The sequence below is a fragment of the Sander lucioperca genome, chromosome 2 (genome assembly GCF_008315115.2).
Source record: "Sander lucioperca isolate FBNREF2018 chromosome 2, SLUC_FBN_1.2, whole genome shotgun sequence".
Classification (NCBI taxonomy): domain Eukaryota; kingdom Metazoa; phylum Chordata; class Actinopteri; order Perciformes; family Percidae; genus Sander; species Sander lucioperca.
The window spans coordinates 20984562-21006977 of NC_050174.1; the positions used below are offsets into that span (position 1 = coordinate 20984562).

Below are 22416 nucleotides of genomic sequence, written 5' to 3' on the forward strand. Positions count from 1 at the left end.
TTAAGGCTTTTGTGCAGCAGGTTTGCTTTCTCACATGCAGAAACAGCTTGCCAAGGTGAGATAATGCTAAAAGCACTGAACTCTAGGGTTATGCATTGTAGAAACCGTCAGCCAGAGTTCTGTGTCTGGGAATGAAGACCCTTTCTCTGGCTCATCCAACTCATACTTACCTGGCAGGGGAGATACCATGATCAAGAAGGTGGTTCACCCAGGGCGAGGCTTAACCATTGCACTCCGGTTATGCTGACCCGTGCGAATTCCCCAAATGTGGGAATCTCGACTGCACAATTTGTGGTAGTGGGGGACTGCGTTCGCGCTCTCCCCTGATCGTAATGTTGAAGAGAAAAACAAAAGCTTTTCAGCTTTAAACAGACTGTAACGTGCAGGTTTCCAACTTTGGAGTCAGCGGGGACTATACATTTTGAGGCCTTTTGGTTCCTTTAGCATTTTGTCCACAAACTTGCAGCTTTGCTGTACAGCAGTGTCTGGTTTACGCTGTGCACGTTTTTGTTGAGTAATGCGAAGTGCCCGCGATTCGGATGGCAGTGAGAAGTGGGTGTGGCTTTTTGGGTGGGACCAAATTAATTGCGTGTTCTCCGCTCCAAGGTTGTTCTCTCTTTGGGGCAAAAAATGTCCTCCAAACATTTTGCCTATGCTAGCATCCTTAGGTTTAAGGCTTTTGTGCAGCAGGTTTGCTTTCTTACATGCAGAAACAGCTTGCCAAGGTGAGATAATGCTAAAAGCACTGAACTCTAGGGTTATGCATTGTAGAAACCGTCAGCCAGAGTTCTGTGTCTGGGAATGAAGACCCTTTCTCTGGCTCATCCAACTCATACTTACCTGGCAGGGGAGATACCATGATCAAGAAGGTGGTTCACCCAGGGCGAGGCTTAACCATTGCACTCCGGTTATGCTGACCCGTGCGAATTCCCCAAATGTGGGAATCTCGACTGCACAATTTGTGGTAGTGGGGCACTGCGTTCGCGCTCTCCCCTGATCGTAATGTTGAAGAGAAAAACAAAAGCTTTTCAGCTCTAAACAGCCTTTAACGTGCAGGTTTCCAACTTTGGAGTCAGCGGGGCTATACATTTCGTTGCCTTTTGGTTCCTTTAGCATTTTGTCCAGAAAGTTGCAGCTTTGCTGTACAGCAGTGTCTGGTTTACGCTGTGCACGTTTTTGTTGAGTAATGCGAAGTGCCCGCGATTCGGATGGCAGTGAGAAGTGGGTGTGGCTTTTTGGGTGGGACCAAATAATTGCGTGTTCTCCGCTCCAAGGTTGTTCTCTCTTTGGGGCAAAAAATGTCCTCCAAACATTTTGCCAATGCTAGCATCCTTAGGTTTAAGGCTTTTGTGCAGCAGGTTTGCTTTCTCACATGCAGAAACAGCTTGCCAAGGTGAGATAATGCTAAAAGCACTGAACTCTAGGGTTATGCATTGTAGAAACCGTCAGCCAGAGTTCTGTGTCTGGGAATGAAGACCCTTTCTCTGGCTCATCCAACTCATACTTACCTGGCAGGGGAGATACCATGATCAAGAAGGTGGTTCACCCAGGGCGAGGCTTAACCATTGCACTCCGGTTATGCTGACCCGTGCGAATTCCCCAAATGTGGGAATCTCGACTGCACAATTTGTGGTAGTGGGGGACTGCGTTCGCGCTCTCCCCTGATCGTAATGTTGAAGAGAAAAACAAAAGCTTTTCAGCTTTAAACAGACTGTAACGTGCAGGTTTCCAACTTTGGAGTCAGCGGGACTATACATTTTGAGGCCTTTTGGTTCCTTTAGCATTTTGTCCACAAACTTGCAGCTTTGCTGTACAGCAGTGTCTGGTTTACGCTGTGCACGTTTTTGTTGAGTAATGCGAAGTGCCCGCGATTCGGATGGCAGTGAGAAGTGGGTGTGGCTTTTTGGGTGGGACCAAATGAATTGCGTGTTCTCCGCTCCAAGGTTGTTCTCTCTTTGGGGCAAAAAATGTCCTCCAAACATTTTGCCAATGCTAGCATCCTTAGGTTTAAGGCTTTTGTGCAGCAGGTTTGCTTTCTCACATGCAGAAACAGCTTGCCAAGGTGAGATAATGCTAAAAGCACTGAACTCTAGGGTTATGCATTGTAGAAACCGTCAGCCAGAGTTCTGTGTCTGGGAATGAAGACCCTTTCTCTGGCTCATCCAACTCATACTTACCTGGCAGGGGAGATACCATGATCAAGAAGGTGGTTCACCCAGGGCGAGGCTTAACCATTGCACTCCGGTTATGCTGACCCGTGCGAATTCCCCAAATGTGGGAATCTCGACTGCACAATTTGTGGTAGTGGGGGACTGCGTTCGCGCTCTCCCCTGATCGTAATGTTGAAGAGAAAAACAAAAGCTTTTCAGCTTTAAACAGACTGTAACGTGCAGGTTTCCAACTTTGGAGTCAGCGGGGACTATACATTTTGAGGCCTTTTGGTTCCTTTAGCATTTTGTCCACAAACTTGCAGCTTTGCTGTACAGCAGTGTCTGGTTTACGCTGTGCACGTTTTTGTTGAGTAATGCGAAGTGCCCGCGATTCGGATGGCAGTGAGAAGTGGGTGTGGCTTTTTGGGTGGGACCAAATTAATTGCGTGTTCTCCGCTCCAAGGTTGTTCTCTCTTTGGGGCAAAAAATGTCCTCCAAACATTTTGCCAATGCTAGCATCCTTAGGTTTAAGGCTTTTGTGCAGCAGGTTTGCTTTCTCACATGCAGAAACAGCTTGCCAAGGTGAGATAATGCTAAAAGCACTGAACTCTAGGGTTATGCATTGTAGAAACCGTCAGCCAGAGTTCTGTGTCTGGGAATGAAGACCCTTTCTCTGGCTCATCCAACTCATACTTACCTGGCAGGGGAGATACCATGATCAAGAAGGTGGTTCACCCAGGGCGAGGCTTAACCATTGCACTCCGGTTATGCTGACCCGTGCGAATTCCCCAAATGTGGGAATCTCGACTGCACAATTTGTGGTAGTGGGGCACTGCGTTCGCGCTCTCCCCTGATCGTAATGTTGAAGAGAAAAACAAAAGCTTTTCAGCTCTCAACAGACTTTAACGTACAGGTTTCCAACTTTGGAGTCAGCGGGGCTATACATTTCGTTGCCTTTTGGTTCCTTTAGCATTTTGTCCAGAAAGTTGCAGCTTTGCTGTACAGCAGTGTCTGGTTTACGCTGTGCACGTTTTTGTTGAGTGATGCGAAGTGCCCGCGATTCGGATGGCAGTGAGAAGTGGGTGTGGCTTTTTGGGTGGGACCAAATTAATTGCGTGTTCTCCGCTCCAAGGTTGTTCTCTCTTTGGGGCAAAAAATGTCCTCCAAACATTTTGCCAATGCTAGCATCCTTAGGTTTAAGGCTTTAGTGCAGCAGGTTTGCTTTCTCACATGCAGAAACAGCTTGCCAAGGTGAGATAATGCTAAAAGCACTGAACTCTAGGGTTATGCATTGTAGAAACCGTCAGCCAGAGTTCTGTGTCTGGGAATGAAGACCCTTTCTCTGGCTCATCCAACTCATACTTACCTGGCAGGGGAGATACCATGATCAAGAAGGTGGTTCACCCAGGGCGAGGCTTAACCATTGCACTCCGGTTATGCTGACCCGTGCGAATTCCCCAAATGTGGGAATCTCGACTGCACAATTTGTGGTAGTGGGGGACTGCGTTCGCGCTCTCCCCTGATCGTAATGTTGAAGAGAAAAACAAAAGCTTTTCAGCTTTAAACAGACTGTAACGTGCAGGTTTCCAACTTTGGAGTCAGCGGGGACTATACATTTTGAGGCCTTTTGGTTCCTTTAGCATTTTGTCCACAAACTTGCAGCTTTGCTGTACAGCAGTGTCTGGTTTACGCTGTGCACGTTTTTGTTGAGTAATGCGAAGTGCCCGCGATTCGGATGGCAGTGAGAAGTGGGTGTGGCTTTTTGGGTGGGACCAAATTAATTGCGTGTTCTCCGCTCCAAGGTTGTTCTCTCTTTGGGGCAAAAAATGTCCTCCAAACATTTTGCCTATGCTAGCATCCTTAGGTTTAAGGCTTTTGTGCAGCAGGTTTGCTTTCTCACATGCAGAAACAGCTTGCCAAGGTGAGATAATGCTAAAAGCACTGAACTCTAGGGTTATGCATTGTAGAAACCGTCAGCCAGAGTTCTGTGTCTGGGAATGAAGACCCTTTCTCTGGCTCATCCAACTCATACTTACCTGGCAGGGGAGATACCATGATCAAGAAGGTGGTTCACCCAGGGCGAGGCTTAACCATTGCACTCCGGTTATGCTGACCCGTGCGAATTCCCCAAATGTGGGAATCTCGACTGCATAATTTGTGGTAGTGGGGGACTGCGTTCGCGCTCTCCCCTGATCGTAATGTTGAAGAGAAAAACAAAAGCTTTTCAGCTTTAAACAGACTGTAACGTGCAGGTTTCCAACTTTGGAGTCAGCGGGGCTATACATTTCGTTGCCTTTTGGTTCCTTTAGCATTTTGTCCACAAACTTGCAGCTTTGCTGTACAGCAGTGTCTGGTTTTCGCTGTGCACGTTTTTGTTGAGTAATGCGAAGTGCCCGCGATTCGGATGGCAGTGAGAAGTGGGTGTGGCTTTTTGGGTGGGACCAAATTAATTGCGTGTTCTCCGCTCCAATGTTGTTCTCTCTTTGGGGCAAAAAATGTCCTCCAAACATTTTGCCAATGCTAGCATCCTTAGGTTTAAGGCTTTTGTGCAGCAGGTTTGCTTTCTCACATGCAGAAACAGCTTGCCAAGGTGAGATAATGCTAAAAGCACTGAACTCTAGGGTTATGCATTGTAGAAACCGTCAGCCAGAGTTCTGTGTCTGGGAATGAAGACCCTTTCTCTGGCTCATCCAACTCATACTTACCTGGCAGGGGAGATACCATGATCAAGAAGGTGGTTCACCCAGGGCGAGGCTTAACCATTGCACTCCGGTTATGCTGACCCGTGCGAATTCCCCAAATGTGGGAATCTCGACTGCACAATTTGTGGTAGTGGGGGACTGCGTTCGCGCTCTCCCCTGATCGTAATGTTGAAGAGAAAAACAAAAGCTTTTCAGCTCTAAACAGCCTTTAACGTGCAGGTTTCCAACTTTGGAGTCAGCGGGGCTATACATTTCGTTGCCTTTTGGTTCCTTTAGCATTTTGTCCACAAACTTGCAGCTTTGCTGTACAGCAGTGTCTGGTTTTCGCTGTGCACGTTTTTGTTGAGTAATGCGAAGTGCCCGCGATTCGGATGGCAGTGAGAAGTGGGTGTGGCTTTTTGGGTGGGACCAAATTAATTGCGTGTTCTCCGCTCCAAGGTTGTTCTCTCTTTGGGGCAAAAAATGTCCTCCAAACATTTTGCCAATGCTAGCATCCTTAGGTTTAAGGCTTTTGTGCAGCAGGTTTGCTTTCTCACATGCAGAAACAGCTTGCCAAGGTGAGATAATGCTAAAAGCACTGAACTCTAGGGTTATGCATTGTAGAAACCGTCAGCCAGAGTTCTGTGTCTGGGAATGAAGACCCTTTCTCTGGCTCATCCAACTCATACTTACCTGGCAGGGGAGATACCATGATCAAGAAGGTGGTTCACCCAGGGCGAGGCTTAACCATTGCACTCCGGTTATGCTGACCCGTGCGAATTCCCCAAATGTGGGAATCTCGACTGCACAATTTGTGGTAGTGGGGGACTGCGTTCGCGCTCTCCCCTGATCGTAATGTTGAAGAGAAAAACAAAAGCTTTTCAGCTTTAAACAGACTGTAACGTGCAGGTTTCCAACTTTGGAGTCAGCGGGACTATACATTTTGAGGCCTTTTGGTTCCTTTAGCATTTTGTCCACAAACTTGCAGCTTTGCTGTACAGCAGTGTCTGGTTTACGCTGTGCACGTTTTTGTTGAGTAATGCGAAGTGCCCGCGATTCGGATGGCAGTGAGAAGTGGGTGTGGCTTTTTGGGTGGGACCAAATTAATTGCGTGTTCTCCGCTCCAAGGTTGTTCTCTCTTTGGGGCAAAAAATGTCCTCCAAACATTTTGCCAATGCTAGCATCCTTAGGTTTAAGGCTTTTGTGCAGCAGGTTTGCTTTCTCACATGCAGAAACAGCTTGCCAAGGTGAGATAATGCTAAAAGCACTGAACTCTAGGGTTATGCATTGTAGAAACCGTCAGCCAGAGTTCTGTGTCTGGGAATGAAGACCCTTTCTCTGGCTCATCCAACTCATACTTACCTGGCAGGGGAGATACCATGATCAAGAAGGTGGTTCACCCAGGGCGAGGCTTAACCATTGCACTCCGGTTATGCTGACCCGTGCGAATTCCCCAAATGTGGGAATCTCGACTGCACAATTTGTGGTAGTGGGGCACTGCGTTCGCGCTCTCCCCTGATCGTAATGTTGAAGAGAAAAACAAAAGCTTTTCAGCTCTAAACAGACTTTAACGTGCAGGTTTCCAACTTTGGAGTCAGCGGGGCTATACATTTCGTTGCCTTTTGGTTCCTTTAGCATTTTGTCCAGAAAGTTGCAGCTTTGCTGTACAGCAGTGTCTGGTTTACGCTGTGCACGTTTTTATTGAGTAATGCGAAGTGCCCGCGATTCGGATGGCAGTGAGAAGTGGGTGTGGCTTTTTTGGTGGGACCAAATTAATTGCGTGTTCTCCGCTCCAAGGTTGTTCTCTCTTTGGGGCAAAAAATGTCCTCCAAACATTTTGCCAATGCTAGCATCCTTAGGTTTAAGGCTTTTGTGCAGCAGGTTTGCTTTCTCACATGCAGAAACAGCTTGCCAAGGTGAGATAATGCTAAAAGCACTGAACTCTAGGGTTATGCATTGTAGAAACCGTCAGCCAGAGTTCTGTGTCTGGGAATGAAGACCCTTTCTCTGGCTCATCCAACTCATACTTACCTGGCAGGGGAGATACCATGATCAAGAAGGTGGTTCACCCAGGGCGAGGCTTAACCATTGCACTCCGGTTATGCTGACCCGTGCGAATTCCCCAAATGTGGGAATCTCGACTGCACAATTTGTGGTAGTGGGGGACTGCGTTCGCGCTCTCCCCTGATCGTAATGTTGAAGAGAAAAACAAAAGCTTTTCAGCTTTAAACAGACTGTAACGTGCAGGTTTCCAACTTTGGAGTCAGCGGGACTATACATTTTGAGGCCTTTTGGTTCCTTTAGCATTTTGTCCACAAACTTGCAGCTTTGCTGTACAGCAGTGTCTGGTTTACGCTGTGCACGTTTTTGTTGAGTAATGCGAAGTGCCCGCGATTCGGATGGCAGTGAGAAGTGGGTGTGGCTTTTTGGGTGGGACCAAATGAATTGCGTGTTCTCCGCTCCAAGGTTGTTCTCTCTTTGGGGCAAAAAATGTCCTCCAAACATTTTGCCAATGCTAGCATCCTTAGGTTTAAGGCTTTTGTGCAGCAGGTTTGCTTTCTCACATGCAGAAACAGCTTGCCAAGGTGAGATAATGCTAAAAGCACTGAACTCTAGGGTTATGCATTGTAGAAACCGTCAGCCAGAGTTCTGTGTCTGGGAATGAAGACCCTTTCTCTGGCTCATCCAACTCATACTTACCTGGCAGGGGAGATACCATGATCAAGAAGGTGGTTCACCCAGGGCGAGGCTTAACCATTGCACTCCGGTTATGCTGACCCGTGCGAATTCCCCAAATGTGGGAATCTCGACTGCACAATTTGTGGTAGTGGGGGACTGCGTTCGCGCTCTCCCCTGATCGTAATGTTGAAGAGAAAAACAAAAGCTTTTCAGCTTTAAACAGACTGTAACGTGCAGGTTTCCAACTTTGGAGTCAGCGGGACTATACATTTTGAGGCCTTTTGGTTCCTTTAGCATTTTGTCCACAAACTTGCAGCTTTGCTGTACAGCAGTGTCTGGTTTACGCTGTGCACGTTTTTGTTGAGTAATGCGAAGTGCCCGCGATTCGGATGGCAGTGAGAAGTGGGTGTGGCTTTTTGGGTGGGACCAAATGAATTACGTGTTCTCCGCTCCAAGGTTGTTCTCTCTTTGGGGCAAAAAATGTCCTCCAAACATTTTGCCAATGCTAGCATCCTTAGGTTTAAGGCTTTTGTGCAGCAGGTTTGCTTTCTCACATGCAGAAACAGCTTGCCAAGGTGAGATAATGCTAAAAGCACTGAACTCTAGGGTTATGCATTGTAGAAACCGTCAGCCAGAGTTCTGTGTCTGGGAATGAAGACCCTTTCTCTGGCTCATCCAACTCATACTTACCTGGCAGGGGAGATACCATGATCAAGAAGGTGGTTCACCCAGGGCGAGGCTTAACCATTGCACTCCGGTTATGCTGACCCGTGCGAATTCCCCAAATGTGGGAATCTCGACTGCACAATTTGTGGTAGTGGGGGACTGCGTTCGCGCTCTCCCCTGATCGTAATGTTGAAGAGAAAAACAAAAGCTTTTCAGCTTTAAACAGACTGTAACGTGCAGGTTTCCAACTTTGGAGTCAGCGGGGACTATACATTTTGAGGCCTTTTGGTTCCTTTAGCATTTTGTCCACAAACTTGCAGCTTTGCTGTACAGCAGTGTCTGGTTTACGCTGTGCACGTTTTTGTTGAGTAATGCGAAGTGCCCGCGATTCGGATGGCAGTGAGAAGTGGGTGTGGCTTTTTGGGTGGGACCAAATTAATTGCGTGTTCTCCGCTCCAAGGTTGTTCTCTCTTTGGGGCAAAAAATGTCCTCCAAACATTTTGCCAATGCTAGCATCCTTAGGTTTAAGGCTTTAGTGCAGCAGGTTTGCTTTCTCACATGCAGAAACAGCTTGCCAAGGTGAGATAATGCTAAAAGCACTGAACTCTAGGGTTATGCATTGTAGAAACCGTCAGCCAGAGTTCTGTGTCTGGGAATGAAGACCCTTTCTCTGGCTCATCCAACTCATACTTACCTGGCAGGGGAGATACCATGATCAAGAAGGTGGTTCACCCAGGGCGAGGCTTAACCATTGCACTCCGGTTATGCTGACCCGTGCGAATTCCCCAAATGTGGGAATCTCGACTGCATAATTTGTGGTAGTGGGGGACTGCGTTCGCGCTCTCCCCTGATTGTAATGTTGAAGAGAAAAACAAAAGCTTTTCAGCTCTAAACAGCCTTTAACGTGCAGGTTTCCAACTTTGGAGTCAGCGGGGCTATACATTTCGTTGCCTTTTGGTTCCTTTAGCATTTTGTCCACAAACTTGCAGCTTTGCTGTACAGCAGTGTCTGGTTTTCGCTGTGCACGTTTTTGTTGAGTAATGCGAAGTGCCCGCGATTCGGATGGCAGTGAGAAGTGGGTGTGGCTTTTTGGGTGGGACCAAATTAATTGCGTGTTCTCCGCTCCAATGTTGTTCTCTCTTTGGGGCAAAAAATGTCCTCCAAACATTTTGCCAATGCTAGCATCCTTAGGTTTAAGGCTTTTGTGCAGCAGGTTTGCTTTCTCACATGCAGAAACAGCTTGCCAAGGTGAGATAATGCTAAAAGCACTGAACTCTAGGGTTATGCATTGTAGAAACCGTCAGCCAGAGTTCTGTGTCTGGGAATGAAGACCCTTTCTCTGGCTCATCCAACTCATACTTACCTGGCAGGGGAGATACCATGATCAAGAAGGTGGTTCACCCAGGGCGAGGCTTAACCATTGCACTCCGGTTATGCTGACCCGTGCGAATTCCCCAAATGTGGGAATCTCGACTGCACAATTTGTGGTAGTGGGGCACTGCGTTCGCGCTCTCCCCTGATCGTAATGTTGAAGAGAAAAACAAAAGCTTTTCAGCTCTAAACAGACTTTAACGTGCAGGTTTCCAACTTTGGAGTCAGCGGGGCTATACATTTCGTTGCCTTTTGGTTCCTTTAGCATTTTGTCCACAAACTTGCAGCTTTGCTGTACAGCAGTGTCTGGTTTACGCTGTGCACGTTTTTGTTGAGTAATGCGAAGTGCCCGCGATTCGGATGGCAGTGAGAAGTGGGTGTGGCTTTTTGGGTGGGACCAAATTAATTAAGTGTTCTCCGCTCCAAGGTTGTTCTCTCTTTGGGGCAAAAAATGTCCTCCAAACATTTTGCCAATGCTAGCATCCTTAGGTTTAAGGCTTTAGTGCAGCAGGTTTGCTTTCTCACATGCAGAAACAGCTTGCCAAGGTGAGATAATGCTAAAATCACTGAACTCTAGGGTTATGCATTGTAGAAACCGTCAGCCAGAGTTCTGTGTCTGGGAATGAAGACCCTTTCTCTGGCTCATCCAACTCATACTTACCTGGCAGGGGAGATACCATGATCAAGAAGGTGGTTCACCCAGGGCGAGGCTTAACCATTGCACTCCGGTTATGCTGACCCGTGCGAATTCCCCAAATGTGGGAATCTCGACTGCACAATTTGTGGTAGTGGGGGACTGCGTTCGCGCTCTCCCCTGATCGTAATGTTGAAGAGAAAAACAAAAGCTTTTCAGCTCTAAACAGACTGTAACGTGCAGGTTTCCAACTTTGGAGTCAGCGGGACTATACATTTCGTTGCCTTTTGGTTCCTTTAGCATTTTGTCCACAAACTTGCAGCTTTGCTGTACAGCAGTGTCTGGTTTACGCTGTGCACGTTTTTGTTGAGTAATGCGAAGTGCCCGCGATTCGGATGGCAGTGAGAAGTGGGTGTGGCTTTTTTGGTGGGACCAAATGAATTAAGTGTTCTCCGCTCCAAGGTTGTTCTCTCTTTGGGGCAAAAAATGTCCTCCAAACATTTTGCCAATGCTAGCATCCTTAGGTTTAAGGCTTTTGTGCAGCAGGTTTGCTTTCTCACATGCAGAAACAGCTTGCCAAGGTGAGATAATGCTAAAAGCACTGAACTCTAGGGTTATGCATTGTAGAAACCGTCAGCCAGAGTTCTGTGTCTGGGAATGAAGACCCTTTCTCTGGCTCATCCAACTCATACTTACCTGGCAGGGGAGATACCATGATCAAGAAGGTGGTTCACCCAGGGCGAGGCTTAACCATTGCACTCCGGTTATGCTGACCCGTGCGAATTCCCCAAATGTGGAAATCTCGACTGCATAATTTGTGGTAGTGGGGGACTGCGTTCGCGCTCTCCCCTGATTGTAATGTTGAAGAGAAAAACAAAAGCTTTTCAGCTCTAAACAGCCTTTAACGTGCAGGTTTCCAACTTTGGAGTCAGCGGGGCTATACATTTCGTTGCCTTTTGGTTCCTTTAGCATTTTGTCCACAAACTTGCAGCTTTGCTGTACAGCAGTGTCTGGTTTTCGCTGTGCACGTTTTTGTTGAGTAATGCGAAGTGCCCGCGATTCGGATGGCAGTGAGAAGTGGGTGTGGCTTTTTGGGTGGGACCAAATTAATTGCGTGTTCTCCGCTCCAATGTTGTTCTCTCTTTGGGGCAAAAAATGTCCTCCAAACATTTTGCCAATGCTAGCATCCTTAGGTTTAAGGCTTTTGTGCAGCAGGTTTGCTTTCTCACATGCAGAAACAGCTTGCCAAGGTGAGATAATGCTAAAAGCACTGAACTCTAGGGTTATGCATTGTAGAAACCGTCAGCCAGAGTTCTGTGTCTGGGAATGAAGACCCTTTCTCTGGCTCATCCAACTCATACTTACCTGGCAGGGGAGATACCATGATCAAGAAGGTGGTTCACCCAGGGCGAGGCTTAACCATTGCACTCCGGTTATGCTGACCCGTGCGAATTCCCCAAATGTGGGAATCTCGACTGCACAATTTGTGGTAGTGGGGGACTGCGTTCGCGCTCTCCCCTGATCATAATGTTGAAGAGAAAAACAAAAGCTTTTCAGCTTTAAACAGACTGTAACGTGCAGGTTTCCAACTTTGGAGTCAGCGGGACTATACATTTTGAGGCCTTTTGGTTCCTTTAGCATTTTGTCCACAAACTTGCAGCTTTGCTGTACAGCAGTGTCTGGTTTACGCTGTGCACGTTTTTGTTGAGTAATGCGAAGTGCCCGCGATTAGGATGGCAGTGAGAAGTGGGTGTGGCTTTTTGGTGGGACCAAATGAATTACGTGTTCTCCGCTCCAAGGTTGTTCTCTCTTTGGGGCAAAAAATGTCCTCCAAACATTTTGCCAATGCTAGCATCCTTAGGTTTAAGGCTTTTGTGCAGCAGGTTTGCTTTCTCACATGCAGAAACAGCTTGCCAAGGTGAGATAATGCTAAAAGCACTGAACTCTAGGGTTATGCATTGTAGAAACCGTCAGCCAGAGTTCTGTGTCTGGGAATGAAGACCCTTTCTCTGGCTCATCCAACTCATACTTACCTGGCAGGGGAGATACCATGATCAAGAAGGTGGTTCACCCAGGGCGAGGCTTAACCATTGCACTCCGGTTATGCTGACCCGTGCGAATTCCCCAAATGTGGGAATCTCGACTGCACAATTTGTGGTAGTGGGGGCACTGCGTTCGCGCTCTCCCCTGATCGTAATGTTGAAGAGAAAAACAAAAGCTTTTCAGCTCTAAACAGACTTTAACGTGCAGGTTTCCAACTTTGGAGTCAGCGGGGCTATACATTTCGTTGCCTTTTGGTTCCTTTAGCATTTTGTCCAGAAAGTTGCAGCTTTGCTGTACAGCAGTGTCTGGTTTACGCTGTGCACGTTTTTGTTGAGTAATGCGAAGTGCCCGCGATTCGGATGGCAGTGAGAAGTGGGTGTGGCTTTTTTGGGTGGGACCAAATTAATTGCGTGTTCTCCGCTCCAAGGTTGTTCTCTCTTTGGGGCAAAAAATGTCCTCCAAACATTTTGCCAATGCTAGCATCCTTAGGTTTAAGGCTTTTGTGCAGCAGGTTTGCTTTCTCACATGCAGAAACAGCTTGCCAAGGTGAGATAATGCTAAAAGCACTGAACTCTAGGGTTATGCATTGTAGAAACCGTCAGCCAGAGTTCTGTGTCTGGGAATGAAGACCCTTTCTCTGGCTCATCCAACTCATACTTACCTGGCAGGGGAGATACCATGATCAAGAAGGTGGTTCACCCAGGGCGAGGCTTAACCATTGCACTCCGGTTATGCTGACCCGTGCGAATTCCCCAAATGTGGGAATCTCGACTGCATAATTTGTGGTAGTGGGGGACTGCGTTCGCGCTCTCCCCTGATTGTAATGTTGAAGAGAAAAACAAAAGCTTTTCAGCTCTAAACAGCCTTTAACGTGCAGGTTTCCAACTTTGGAGTCAGCGGGGCTATACATTTCGTTGCCTTTTGGTTCCTTTAGCATTTTGTCCACAAACTTGCAGCTTTGCTGTACAGCAGTGTCTGGTTTTACGCTGTGCACGTTTTTGTTGAGTAATGCGAAGTGCCCGCGATTCGGATGGCAGTGAGAAGTGGGTGTGGCTTTTTGGGTGGGACCAAATTAATTGCGTGTTCTCCGCTCCAAGGTTGTTCTCTCTTTGGGGCAAAAAATGTCCTCCAAACATTTTGCCAATGCTAGCATCCTTAGGTTTAAGGCTTTTGTGCAGCAGGTTTGCTTTCTCACATGCAGAAACAGCTTGCCAAGGTGAGATAATGCTAAAAGCACTGAACTCTAGGGTTATGCATTGTAGAAACCGTCAGCCAGAGTTCTGTGTCTGGGAATGAAGACCCTTTCTCTGGCTCATCCAACTCATACTTACCTGGCAGGGGAGATACCATGATCAAGAAGGTGGTTCACCCAGGGCGAGGCTTAACCATTGCACTCCGGTTATGCTGACCCGTGCGAATTCCCCAAATGTGGGAATCTCGACTGCACAATTTGTGGTAGTGGGGGACTGCGTTCGCGCTCTCCCCTGATCGTAATGTTGAAGAGAAAAACAAAAGCTTTTCAGCTTTAAACAGACTGTAACGTGCAGGTTTCCAACTTTGGAGTCAGCGGGACTATACATTTTGAGGCCTTTTGGTTCCTTTAGCATTTTGTCCACAAACTTGCAGCTTTGCTGTACAGCAGTGTCTGGTTTACGCTGTGCACGTTTTTGTTGAGTAATGCGAAGTGCCCGCGATTCGGATGGCAGTGAGAAGTGGGTGTGGCTTTTTGGGTGGGACCAAATTAATTGCGTGTTCTCCGCTCCAAGGTTGTTCTCTCTTTGGGGCAAAAAATGTCCTCCAAACATTTTGCCAATGCTAGCATCCTTAGGTTTAAGGCTTTTGTGCAGCAGGTTTGCTTTCTCACATGCAGAAACAGCTTGCCAAGGTGAGATAATGCTAAAAGCACTGAACTCTAGGGTTATGCATTGTAGAAACCGTCAGCCAGAGTTCTGTGTCTGGGAATGAAGACCCTTTCTCTGGCTCATCCAACTCATACTTACCTGGCAGGGGAGATACCATGATCAAGAAGGTGGTTCACCCAGGGCGAGGCTTAACCATTGCACTCCGGTTATGCTGACCCGTGCGAATTCCCCAAATGTGGGAATCTCGACTGCATAATTTGTGGTAGTGGGGGACTGCGTTCGCGCTCTCCCCTGATTGTAATGTTGAAGAGAAAAACAAAAGCTTTTCAGCTCTAAACAGCCTTTAACGTGCAGGTTTCCAACTTTGGAGTCAGCGGGGCTATACATTTCGTTGCCTTTTGGTTCCTTTAGCATTTTGTCCACAAACTTGCAGCTTTGCTGTACAGCAGTGTCTGGTTTACGCTGTGCACGTTTTTGTTGAGTAATGCGAAGTGCCCGCGATTCGGATGGCAGTGAGAAGTGGGTGTGGCTTTTTGGGTGGGACCAAATTAATTGCGTGTTCTCCGCTCCAAGGTTGTTCTCTCTTTGGGGCAAAAAATGTCCTCCAAACATTTTGCCAATGCTAGCATCCTTAGGTTTAAGGCTTTTGTGCAGCAGGTTTGCTTTCTCACATGCAGAAACAGCTTGCCAAGGTGAGATAATGCTAAAAGCACTGAACTCTAGGGTTATGCATTGTAGAAACCGTCAGCCAGAGTTCTGTGTCTGGGAATGAAGACCCTTTCTCTGGCTCATCCAACTCATACTTACCTGGCAGGGGAGATACCATGATCAAGAAGGTGGTTCACCCAGGGCGAGGCTTAACCATTGCACTCCGGTTATGCTGACCCGTGCGAATTCCCCAAATGTGGGAATCTCGACTGCACAATTTGTGGTAGTGGGGGACTGCGTTCGCGCTCTCCCCTGATCGTAATGTTGAAGAGAAAAACAAAAGCTTTTCAGCTTTAAACAGACTGTAACGTGCAGGTTTCCAACTTTGGAGTCAGCGGGACTATACATTTTGAGGCCTTTTGGTTCCTTTAGCATTTTGTCCACAAACTTGCAGCTTTGCTGTACAGCAGTGTCTGGTTTACGCTGTGCACGTTTTTGTTGAGTAATGCGAAGTGCCCGCGATTCGGATGGCAGTGAGAAGTGGGTGTGGCTTTTTGGGTGGGACCAAATTAATTGCGTGTTCTCCGCTCCAAGGTTGTTCTCTCTTTGGGGCAAAAAATGTCCTCCAAACATTTTGCCAATGCTAGCATCCTTAGGTTTAAGGCTTTTGTGCAGCAGGTTTGCTTTCTCACATGCAGAAACAGCTTGCCAAGGTGAGATAATGCTAAAAGCACTGAACTCTAGGGTTATGCATTGTAGAAACCGTCAGCCAGAGTTCTGTGTCTGGGAATGAAGACCCTTTCTCTGGCTCATCCAACTCATACTTACCTGGCAGGGGAGATACCATGATCAAGAAGGTGGTTCACCCAGGGCGAGGCTTAACCATTGCACTCCGGTTATGCTGACCCGTGCGAATTCCCCAAATGTGGGAATCTCGACTGCATAATTTGTGGTAGTGGGGGACTGCGTTCGCGCTCTCCCCTGATTGTAATGTTGAAGAGAAAAACAAAAGCTTTTCAGCTCTAAACAGCCTTTAACGTGCAGGTTTCCAACTTTGGAGTCAGCGGGGCTATACATTTCGTTGCCTTTTGGTTCCTTTAGCATTTTGTCCACAAACTTGCAGCTTTGCTGTACAGCAGTGTCTGGTTTACGCTGTGCACGTTTTTGTTGAGTAATGCGAAGTGCCCGCGATTCGGATGGCAGTGAGAAGTGGGTGTGGCTATTTGGGTGGGACCAAATTAATTGCGTGTTCTCCGCTCCAAGGTTGTTCTCTCTTTGGGGCAAAGAATGTCCTCCAAACATTTTGCCAATGCTAGCATCCTTAGGTTTAAGGCTTTTGTGCAGCAGGTTTGCTTTCTCACATGCAGAAACAGCTTGCCAAGGTGAGATAATGCTAAAAGCACTGAACTCTAGGGTTATGCATTGTAGAAACCGTCAGCCAGAGTTCTGTGTCTGGGAATGAAGACCCTTTCTCTGGCTCATCCAACTCATACTTACCTGGCAGGGGAGATACCATGATCAAGAAGGTGGTTCACCCAGGGCGAGGCTTAACCATTGCACTCCGGTTATGCTGACCCGTGCGAATTCCCCAAATGTGGGAATCTCGACTGCACAATTTGTGGTAGTTGGGGCACTGCGTTCGCGCTCTCCCCTGATCGTAATGTTGAAGAGAAAAACAAAAGCTTTTCAGCTCTAAACAGACTTTAACGTGCAGGTTTCCAACTTTGGAGTCAGCGGGGCTATACATTTCGTTGCCTTTTGGTTCCTTTAGCATTTTGTCCACAAACTTGCAGCTTTGCTGTACAGCAGTGTCTGGTTTACGCTGTGCACGTTTTTGTTGAGTAATGCGAAGTGCCCGCGATTCGGATGGCAGTGAGAAGTGGGTGTGGCTTTTTTGGGTGGGACCAAATTAATTGCGTGTTCTCCGCTCCAAGGTTGTTCTCTCTTTGGGGCAAAAATGTCCTCCAAACATTTTGCCAATGCTAGCATCCTTAGGTTTAAGGCTTTTGTGCAGCAGGTTTGCTTTCTCACATGCAGAAACAGCTTGCCAAGGTGAGATAATGCTAAAAGCACTGAACTCTAGGGTTATGCATTGTAGAAACCGTCAGCCAGAGTTCTGTGTCTGGGAATGAAGACCCTTTCTCTGGCTCATCCAACTCATACTTACCTGGCAGGGGAGATACCATGATCAAGAAGGTGGTTCACCCAGGGCGAGGCTTAACCATTGCACTCCGGTTATGCTGACCCGTGCGAATTCCCCAAATGTGGGAATCTCGACTGCATAATTTGTGGTAGTGGGGGACTGCGTTCGCGCTCTCCCCTGATTGTAATGTTGAAGAGAAAAACAAAAGCTTTTCAGCTCTAAACAGCCTTTAACGTGCAGGTTTCCAACTTTGGAGTCAGCGGGGCTATACATTTCGTTGCCTTTTGGTTCCTTTAGCATTTTGTCCACAAACTTGCAGCTTTGCTGTACAGCAGTGTCTGGTTTTCGCTGTGCACGTTTTTGTTGAGTAATGCGAAGTGCCCGCGATTCGGATGGCAGTGAGAAGTGGGTGTGGCTTTTTGGGTGGGACCAAATTAATTGCGTGTTCTCCGCTCCAATGTTGTTCTCTCTTTGGGGCAAAAAATGTCCTCCAAACATTTTGCCAATGCTAGCATCCTTAGGTTTAAGGCTTTTGTGCAGCAGGTTTGCTTTCTCACATGCAGAAACAGCTTGCCAAGGTGAGATAATGCTAAAAGCACTGAACTCTAGGGTTATGCATTGTAGAAACCGTCAGCCAGAGTTCTGTGTCTGGGAATGAAGACCCTTTCTCTGGCTCATCCAACTCATACTTACCTGGCAGGGGAGATACCATGATCAAGAAGGTGGTTCACCCAGGGCGAGGCTTAACCATTGCACTCCGGTTATGCTGACCCGTGCGAATTCCCCAAATGTGGGAATCTCGACTGCACAATTTGTGGTAGTGGGGGACTGCGTTCGCGCTCTCCCCTGATCGTAATGTTGAAGAGAAAAACAAAAGCTTTTCAGCTTTAAACAGACTGTAACGTGCAGGTTTCCAACTTTGGAGTCAGCGGGACTATACATTTTGAGGCCTTTTGGTTCCTTTAGCATTTTGTCCACAAACTTGCAGCTTTGCTGTACAGCAGTGTCTGGTTTACGCTGTGCACGTTTTTGTTGAGTAATGCGAAGTGCCCGCGATTCGGATGGCAGTGAGAAGTGGGTGTGGCTTTTTGGGTGGGACCAAATGAATTCGTGTTCTCCGCTCCAAGGTTGTTCTCTCTTTGGGGCAAAAAATGTCCTCCAAACATTTTGCCAATGCTAGCATCCTTAGGTTTAAGGCTTTTGTGCAGCAGGTTTGCTTTCTCACATGCAGAAACAGCTTGCCAAGGTGAGATAATGCTAAAAGCACTGAACTCTAGGGTTATGCATTGTAGAAACCGTCAGCCAGAGTTCTGTGTCTGGGAATGAAGACCCTTTCTCTGGCTCATCCAACTCATACTTACCTGGCAGGGGAGATACCATGATCAAGAAGGTGGTTCACCCAGGGCGAGGCTTAACCATTGCACTCCGGTTATGCTGACCCGTGCGAATTCCCCAAATGTGGGAATCTCGACTGCATAATTTGTGGTAGTGGGGGACTGCGTTCGCGCTCTCCCCTGATTGTAATGTTGAAGAGAAAAACAAAAGCTTTTCAGCTCTAAACAGCCTTTAACGTGCAGGTTTCCAACTTTGGAGTCAGCGGGGCTATACATTTCGTTGCCTTTTGGTTCCTTTAGCATTTTGTCCACAAACTTGCAGCTTTGCTGTACAGCAGTGTCTGGTTTTCGCTGTGCACGTTTTTGTTGAGTAATGCGAAGTGCCCGCGATTCGGATGGCAGTGAGAAGTGGGTGTGGCTTTTTGGGTGGGACCAAATTAATTGCGTGTTCTCCGCTCCAAGGTTGTTCTCTCTTTGGGGCAAAAAATGTCCTCCAAACATTTTGCCAATGCTAGCATCCTTAGGTTTAAGGCTTTTGTGCAGCAGGTTTGCTTTCTCACATGCAGAAACAGCTTGCCAAGGTGAGATAATGCTAAAAGCACTGAACTCTAGGGTTATGCATTGTAGAAACCGTCAGCCAGAGTTCTGTGTCTGGGAATGAAGACCCTTTCTCTGGCTCATCCAACTCATACTTACCTGGCAGGGGAGATACCATGATCAAGAAGGTGGTTCACCCAGGGCGAGGCTTAACCATTGCACTCCGGTTATGCTGACCCGTGCGAATTCCCCAAATGTGGGAATCTTGACTGCACAATTTGTGGTAGTGGGGGACTGCGTTCGCGCTCTCCCCTGATCGTAATGTTGAAGAGAAAAACAAAAGCTTTTCAGCTTTAAACAGACTGTAACGTGCAGGTTTCCAACTTTGGAGTCAGCGGGGCTATACATTTTGAGGCTTTTTGGTTCCTTTAGCATTTTGTCCACAAACTTGCAGCTTTGCTGTACAGCAGTGTCTGGTTTACGCTGTGCACGTTTTTGTTGAGTAATGCGAAGTGCCCGCGATTCGGATGGCAGTGAGAAGTGGGTGTGGCTTTTTTGGTGGGGACCAAATGAATTGCGTGTTCTCCGCTCCAAGGTTGTTCTCTCTTTGGGGCAAAAAATGTCCTCCAAACATTTTGCCAATGCTAGCATCCTTAGGTTTAAGGCTTTTGTGCAGCAGGTTTGCTTTCTCACATGCAGAAACAGCTTGCCAAGGTGAGATAATGCTAAAAGCACTGAACTCTAGGGTTATGCATTGTAGAAACCGTCAGCCAGAGTTCTGTGTCTGGGAATGAAGACCCTTTCTCTGGCTCATCCAACTCATACTTACCTGGCAGGGGAGATACCATGATCAAGAAGGTGGTTCACCCAGGGCGAGGCTTAACCATTGCACTCCGGTTATGCTGACCCGTGCGAATTCCCCAAATGTGGGAATCTCGACTGCATAATTTGTGGTAGTGGGGGACTGCGTTCGCGCTCTCCCCTGATTGTAATGTTGAAGAGAAAAACAAAAGCTTTTCAGCTCTAAACAGCCTTTAACGTGCAGGTTTCCAACTTTGGAGTCAGCGGGGCTATACATTTCGTTGCCTTTTGGTTCCTTTAGCATTTTGTCCACAAACTTGCAGCTTTGCTGTACAGCAGTGTCTGGTTTACGCTGTGCACGTTTTTATTGAGTAATGCGAAGTGCCCGCGATTCGGATGGCAGTGAGAAGTGGGTGTGGCTTTTTGGGTGGGACCAAATTAATTGCGTGTTCTCCGCTCCAAGGTTGTTCTCTCTTTGGGGCAAAAAATGTCCTCCAAACATTTTGCCAATGCTAGCATCCTTAGGTTTAAGGCTGTAGTGCAGCAGGTTTGCTTTCTCACATGCAGAAACAGCTTGCCAAGGTGAGATAATGCTAAAAGCACTGAACTCTAGGGTTATGCATTGTAGAAACCGTCAGCCAGAGTTCTGTGTCTGGGAATGAAGACCCTTTCTCTGGCTCATCCAACTCATACTTACCTGGCAGGGGAGATACCATGATCAAGAAGGTGGTTCACCCAGGGCGAGGCTTAACCATTGCACTCCGGTTATGCTGACCCGTGCGAATTCCCCAAATGTGGAAATCTCGACTGCATAATTTGTGGTAGTGGGGGACTGCGTTCGCGCTCTCCCCTGATCGTAATGTTGAAGAGAAAAACAAAAGCTTTTCAGCTCTAAACAGACTTTACGTGCAGGTTTCCAACTTTGGAGTCAGCGGGGCTATACATTTCGTTGCCTTTTGGTTCCTTTAGCATTTTGTCCACAAACTTGCAGCTTTGCTGTACAGCAGTGTCTGGTTTACGCTGTGCACGTTTTTGTTGAGTAATGCGAAGTGCCCGCGATTCGGATGGCAGTGAGAAGTGGGTGTGGCTTTTTGGGTGGGACCAAATTAATTGCGTGTTCTCCGCTCCAAGGTTGTTCTCTCTTTGGGGCAAAAAATGTCCTCCAAACATTTTGCCAATGCTAGCATCCTTAGGTTTAAGGCTTTTGTGCAGCAGGTTTGCTTTCTCACATGCAGAAACAGCTTGCCAAGGTGAGATAATGCTAAAAGCACTGAACTCTAGGGTTATGCATTGTAGAAACCGTCAGCCAGAGTTCTGTGTCTGGGAATGAAGACCCTTTCTCTGGCTCATCCAACTCATACTTACCTGGCAGGGGAGATACCATGATCAAGAAGGTGGTTCACCCAGGGCGAGGCTTAACCATTGCACTCCGGTTATGCTGACCCGTGCGAATTCCCCAAATGTGGGAATCTCGACTGCACAATTTGTGGTAGTGGGGGACTGCGTTCGCGCTCTCCCCTGATCGTAATGTTGAAGAGAAAAACAAAAGCTTTTCAGCTTTAAACAGACTGTAACGTGCAGGTTTCCAACTTTGGAGTCAGCGGGACTATACATTTGAGGCCTTTTGGTTCCTTTAGCATTTTGTCCACAAACTTGCAGCTTTGCTGTACAGCAGTGTCTGGTTTACGCTGTGCACGTTTTTGTTGAGTAATGCGAAGTGCCCGCGATTCGGATGGCAGTGAGAAGTGGGTGTGGCTTTTTGGGTGGGACCAAATGAATTACGTGTTCTCCGCTCCAAGGTTGTTCTCTCTTTGGGGCAAAAAATGTCCTCCAAACATTTTGCCAATGCTAGCATCCTTAGGTTTAAGGCTTTTGTGCAGCAGGTTTGCTTTCTCACATGCAGAAACAGCTTGCCAAGGTGAGATAATGCTAAAAGCACTGAACTCTAGGGTTATGCATTGTAGAAACCGTCAGCCAGAGTTCTGTGTCTGGGAATGAAGACCCTTTCTCTGGCTCATCCAACTCATACTTACCTGGCAGGGGAGATACCATGATCAAGAAGGTGGTTCACCCAGGGCGAGGCTTAACCATTGCACTCCGGTTATGCTGACCCGTGCGAATTCCCCAAATGTGGGAATCTCGACTGCACAATTTGTGGTAGTGGGGGACTGCGTTCGCGCTCTCCCCTGATCGTAATGTTGAAGAGAAAAACAAAAGCTTTTCAGCTTTAAACAGACTGTAACGTGCAGGTTTCCAACTTTGGAGTCAGCGGGACTATACATTTTGAGGCCTTTTGGTTCCTTTAGCATTTTGTCCACAAACTTGCAGCTTTGCTGTACAGCAGTGTCTGGTTTACGCTGTGCACGTTTTTGTTGAGTAATGCGAAGTGCCCGCGATTCGGATGGCAGTGAGAAGTGGGTGTGGCTTTTTGGGTGGGACCAAATGAATTACGTGTTCTCCGCTCCAAGGTTGTTCTCTCTTTGGGGCAAAAAATGTCCTCCAAACATTTTGCCAATGCTAGCATCCTTAGGTTTAAGGCTTTTGTGCAGCAGGTTTGCTTTCTCACATGCAGAAACAGCTTGCCAAGGTGAGATAATGCTAAAAGCACTGAACTCTAGGGTTATGCATTGTAGAAACCGTCAGCCAGAGTTCTGTGTCTGGGAATGAAGACCCTTTCTCTGGCTCATCCAACTCATACTTACCTGGCAGGGGAGATACCATGATCAAGAAGGTGGTTCACCCAGGGCGAGGCTTAACCATTGCACTCCGGTTATGCTGACCCGTGCGAATTCCCCAAATGTGGGAATCTCGACTGCACAATTTGTGGTAGTGGGGGACTGCGTTCGCGCTCTCCCCTGATCGTAATG

At 47.4% G+C, this 22416-nt stretch overlaps 34 non-coding genes across 34 annotated transcripts; all 34 read left to right on the forward strand.

Moving 5' to 3' along the window:
- The first annotated feature begins 162 nt into the window (after positions 1-162).
- On the forward strand, positions 163-326 carry LOC116063685. Its single transcript, XR_004108332.1, has one exon. It is a non-coding gene; the product is annotated as a U1 spliceosomal RNA (small nuclear RNA).
- A 506-nt stretch (positions 327-832) lies between these two features.
- LOC116063565 lies at positions 833-996 on the forward strand. Its single transcript, XR_004108309.2, has one exon. It is a non-coding gene; the product is annotated as a U1 spliceosomal RNA (small nuclear RNA).
- Positions 997-1500: 504 nt separating this feature from the next.
- Positions 1501-1664, forward strand: LOC116063653. The gene has a single exon (XR_004108328.2). It is a non-coding gene; the product is annotated as a U1 spliceosomal RNA (small nuclear RNA).
- A 505-nt stretch (positions 1665-2169) lies between these two features.
- On the forward strand, positions 2170-2333 carry LOC116063690. Its single transcript, XR_004108335.1, has one exon. It is a non-coding gene; the product is annotated as a U1 spliceosomal RNA (small nuclear RNA).
- Positions 2334-2839: 506 nt separating this feature from the next.
- On the forward strand, positions 2840-3003 carry LOC118494653. Its single transcript, XR_004896782.1, has one exon. It is a non-coding gene; the product is annotated as a U1 spliceosomal RNA (small nuclear RNA).
- Positions 3004-3508: 505 nt separating this feature from the next.
- Positions 3509-3672, forward strand: LOC116063702. Its single transcript, XR_004108339.1, has one exon. It is a non-coding gene; the product is annotated as a U1 spliceosomal RNA (small nuclear RNA).
- A 506-nt stretch (positions 3673-4178) lies between these two features.
- Positions 4179-4342, forward strand: LOC116063722. The gene has a single exon (XR_004108347.1). It is a non-coding gene; the product is annotated as a U1 spliceosomal RNA (small nuclear RNA).
- Positions 4343-4847: 505 nt separating this feature from the next.
- Positions 4848-5011, forward strand: LOC116063712. Its single transcript, XR_004108345.1, has one exon. It is a non-coding gene; the product is annotated as a U1 spliceosomal RNA (small nuclear RNA).
- Positions 5012-5516: 505 nt separating this feature from the next.
- LOC116063833 lies at positions 5517-5680 on the forward strand. The gene has a single exon (XR_004108389.2). It is a non-coding gene; the product is annotated as a U1 spliceosomal RNA (small nuclear RNA).
- Positions 5681-6185: 505 nt separating this feature from the next.
- LOC116063719 lies at positions 6186-6349 on the forward strand. Its single transcript, XR_004108346.2, has one exon. It is a non-coding gene; the product is annotated as a U1 spliceosomal RNA (small nuclear RNA).
- Positions 6350-6854: 505 nt separating this feature from the next.
- LOC116063727 lies at positions 6855-7018 on the forward strand. The gene has a single exon (XR_004108348.1). It is a non-coding gene; the product is annotated as a U1 spliceosomal RNA (small nuclear RNA).
- Positions 7019-7523: 505 nt separating this feature from the next.
- On the forward strand, positions 7524-7687 carry LOC116063571. The gene has a single exon (XR_004108310.2). It is a non-coding gene; the product is annotated as a U1 spliceosomal RNA (small nuclear RNA).
- A 505-nt stretch (positions 7688-8192) lies between these two features.
- Positions 8193-8356, forward strand: LOC116063734. Its single transcript, XR_004108349.1, has one exon. It is a non-coding gene; the product is annotated as a U1 spliceosomal RNA (small nuclear RNA).
- Positions 8357-8862: 506 nt separating this feature from the next.
- Positions 8863-9026, forward strand: LOC116063739. The gene has a single exon (XR_004108350.2). It is a non-coding gene; the product is annotated as a U1 spliceosomal RNA (small nuclear RNA).
- Positions 9027-9531: 505 nt separating this feature from the next.
- Positions 9532-9695, forward strand: LOC116063743. The gene has a single exon (XR_004108351.2). It is a non-coding gene; the product is annotated as a U1 spliceosomal RNA (small nuclear RNA).
- A 505-nt stretch (positions 9696-10200) lies between these two features.
- Positions 10201-10364, forward strand: LOC116063748. Its single transcript, XR_004108352.1, has one exon. It is a non-coding gene; the product is annotated as a U1 spliceosomal RNA (small nuclear RNA).
- Positions 10365-10869: 505 nt separating this feature from the next.
- On the forward strand, positions 10870-11033 carry LOC116063751. Its single transcript, XR_004108353.2, has one exon. It is a non-coding gene; the product is annotated as a U1 spliceosomal RNA (small nuclear RNA).
- A 505-nt stretch (positions 11034-11538) lies between these two features.
- LOC116063755 lies at positions 11539-11702 on the forward strand. The gene has a single exon (XR_004108354.1). It is a non-coding gene; the product is annotated as a U1 spliceosomal RNA (small nuclear RNA).
- Positions 11703-12206: 504 nt separating this feature from the next.
- Positions 12207-12371, forward strand: LOC116063756. Its single transcript, XR_004108355.2, has one exon. It is a non-coding gene; the product is annotated as a U1 spliceosomal RNA (small nuclear RNA).
- A 506-nt stretch (positions 12372-12877) lies between these two features.
- On the forward strand, positions 12878-13041 carry LOC116063574. Its single transcript, XR_004108312.1, has one exon. It is a non-coding gene; the product is annotated as a U1 spliceosomal RNA (small nuclear RNA).
- A 506-nt stretch (positions 13042-13547) lies between these two features.
- LOC116063758 lies at positions 13548-13711 on the forward strand. Its single transcript, XR_004108356.1, has one exon. It is a non-coding gene; the product is annotated as a U1 spliceosomal RNA (small nuclear RNA).
- A 505-nt stretch (positions 13712-14216) lies between these two features.
- Positions 14217-14380, forward strand: LOC116063576. Its single transcript, XR_004108317.1, has one exon. It is a non-coding gene; the product is annotated as a U1 spliceosomal RNA (small nuclear RNA).
- A 505-nt stretch (positions 14381-14885) lies between these two features.
- Positions 14886-15049, forward strand: LOC116063765. The gene has a single exon (XR_004108357.1). It is a non-coding gene; the product is annotated as a U1 spliceosomal RNA (small nuclear RNA).
- Positions 15050-15554: 505 nt separating this feature from the next.
- On the forward strand, positions 15555-15718 carry LOC116063777. Its single transcript, XR_004108359.2, has one exon. It is a non-coding gene; the product is annotated as a U1 spliceosomal RNA (small nuclear RNA).
- A 505-nt stretch (positions 15719-16223) lies between these two features.
- Positions 16224-16388, forward strand: LOC116063783. The gene has a single exon (XR_004108366.2). It is a non-coding gene; the product is annotated as a U1 spliceosomal RNA (small nuclear RNA).
- Positions 16389-16893: 505 nt separating this feature from the next.
- Positions 16894-17057, forward strand: LOC116063585. Its single transcript, XR_004108320.1, has one exon. It is a non-coding gene; the product is annotated as a U1 spliceosomal RNA (small nuclear RNA).
- Positions 17058-17562: 505 nt separating this feature from the next.
- On the forward strand, positions 17563-17726 carry LOC116063787. The gene has a single exon (XR_004108367.1). It is a non-coding gene; the product is annotated as a U1 spliceosomal RNA (small nuclear RNA).
- A 504-nt stretch (positions 17727-18230) lies between these two features.
- LOC116063592 lies at positions 18231-18394 on the forward strand. Its single transcript, XR_004108322.1, has one exon. It is a non-coding gene; the product is annotated as a U1 spliceosomal RNA (small nuclear RNA).
- Positions 18395-18899: 505 nt separating this feature from the next.
- On the forward strand, positions 18900-19063 carry LOC116063792. The gene has a single exon (XR_004108368.2). It is a non-coding gene; the product is annotated as a U1 spliceosomal RNA (small nuclear RNA).
- Positions 19064-19569: 506 nt separating this feature from the next.
- LOC116063598 lies at positions 19570-19733 on the forward strand. Its single transcript, XR_004108323.1, has one exon. It is a non-coding gene; the product is annotated as a U1 spliceosomal RNA (small nuclear RNA).
- A 505-nt stretch (positions 19734-20238) lies between these two features.
- On the forward strand, positions 20239-20402 carry LOC116063798. The gene has a single exon (XR_004108374.2). It is a non-coding gene; the product is annotated as a U1 spliceosomal RNA (small nuclear RNA).
- Positions 20403-20906: 504 nt separating this feature from the next.
- On the forward strand, positions 20907-21070 carry LOC116063609. The gene has a single exon (XR_004108324.2). It is a non-coding gene; the product is annotated as a U1 spliceosomal RNA (small nuclear RNA).
- A 504-nt stretch (positions 21071-21574) lies between these two features.
- Positions 21575-21738, forward strand: LOC116063620. Its single transcript, XR_004108325.2, has one exon. It is a non-coding gene; the product is annotated as a U1 spliceosomal RNA (small nuclear RNA).
- A 505-nt stretch (positions 21739-22243) lies between these two features.
- LOC116063681 lies at positions 22244-22407 on the forward strand. The gene has a single exon (XR_004108331.2). It is a non-coding gene; the product is annotated as a U1 spliceosomal RNA (small nuclear RNA).
- The last annotated feature ends 9 nt before the right edge of the window (positions 22408-22416 follow it).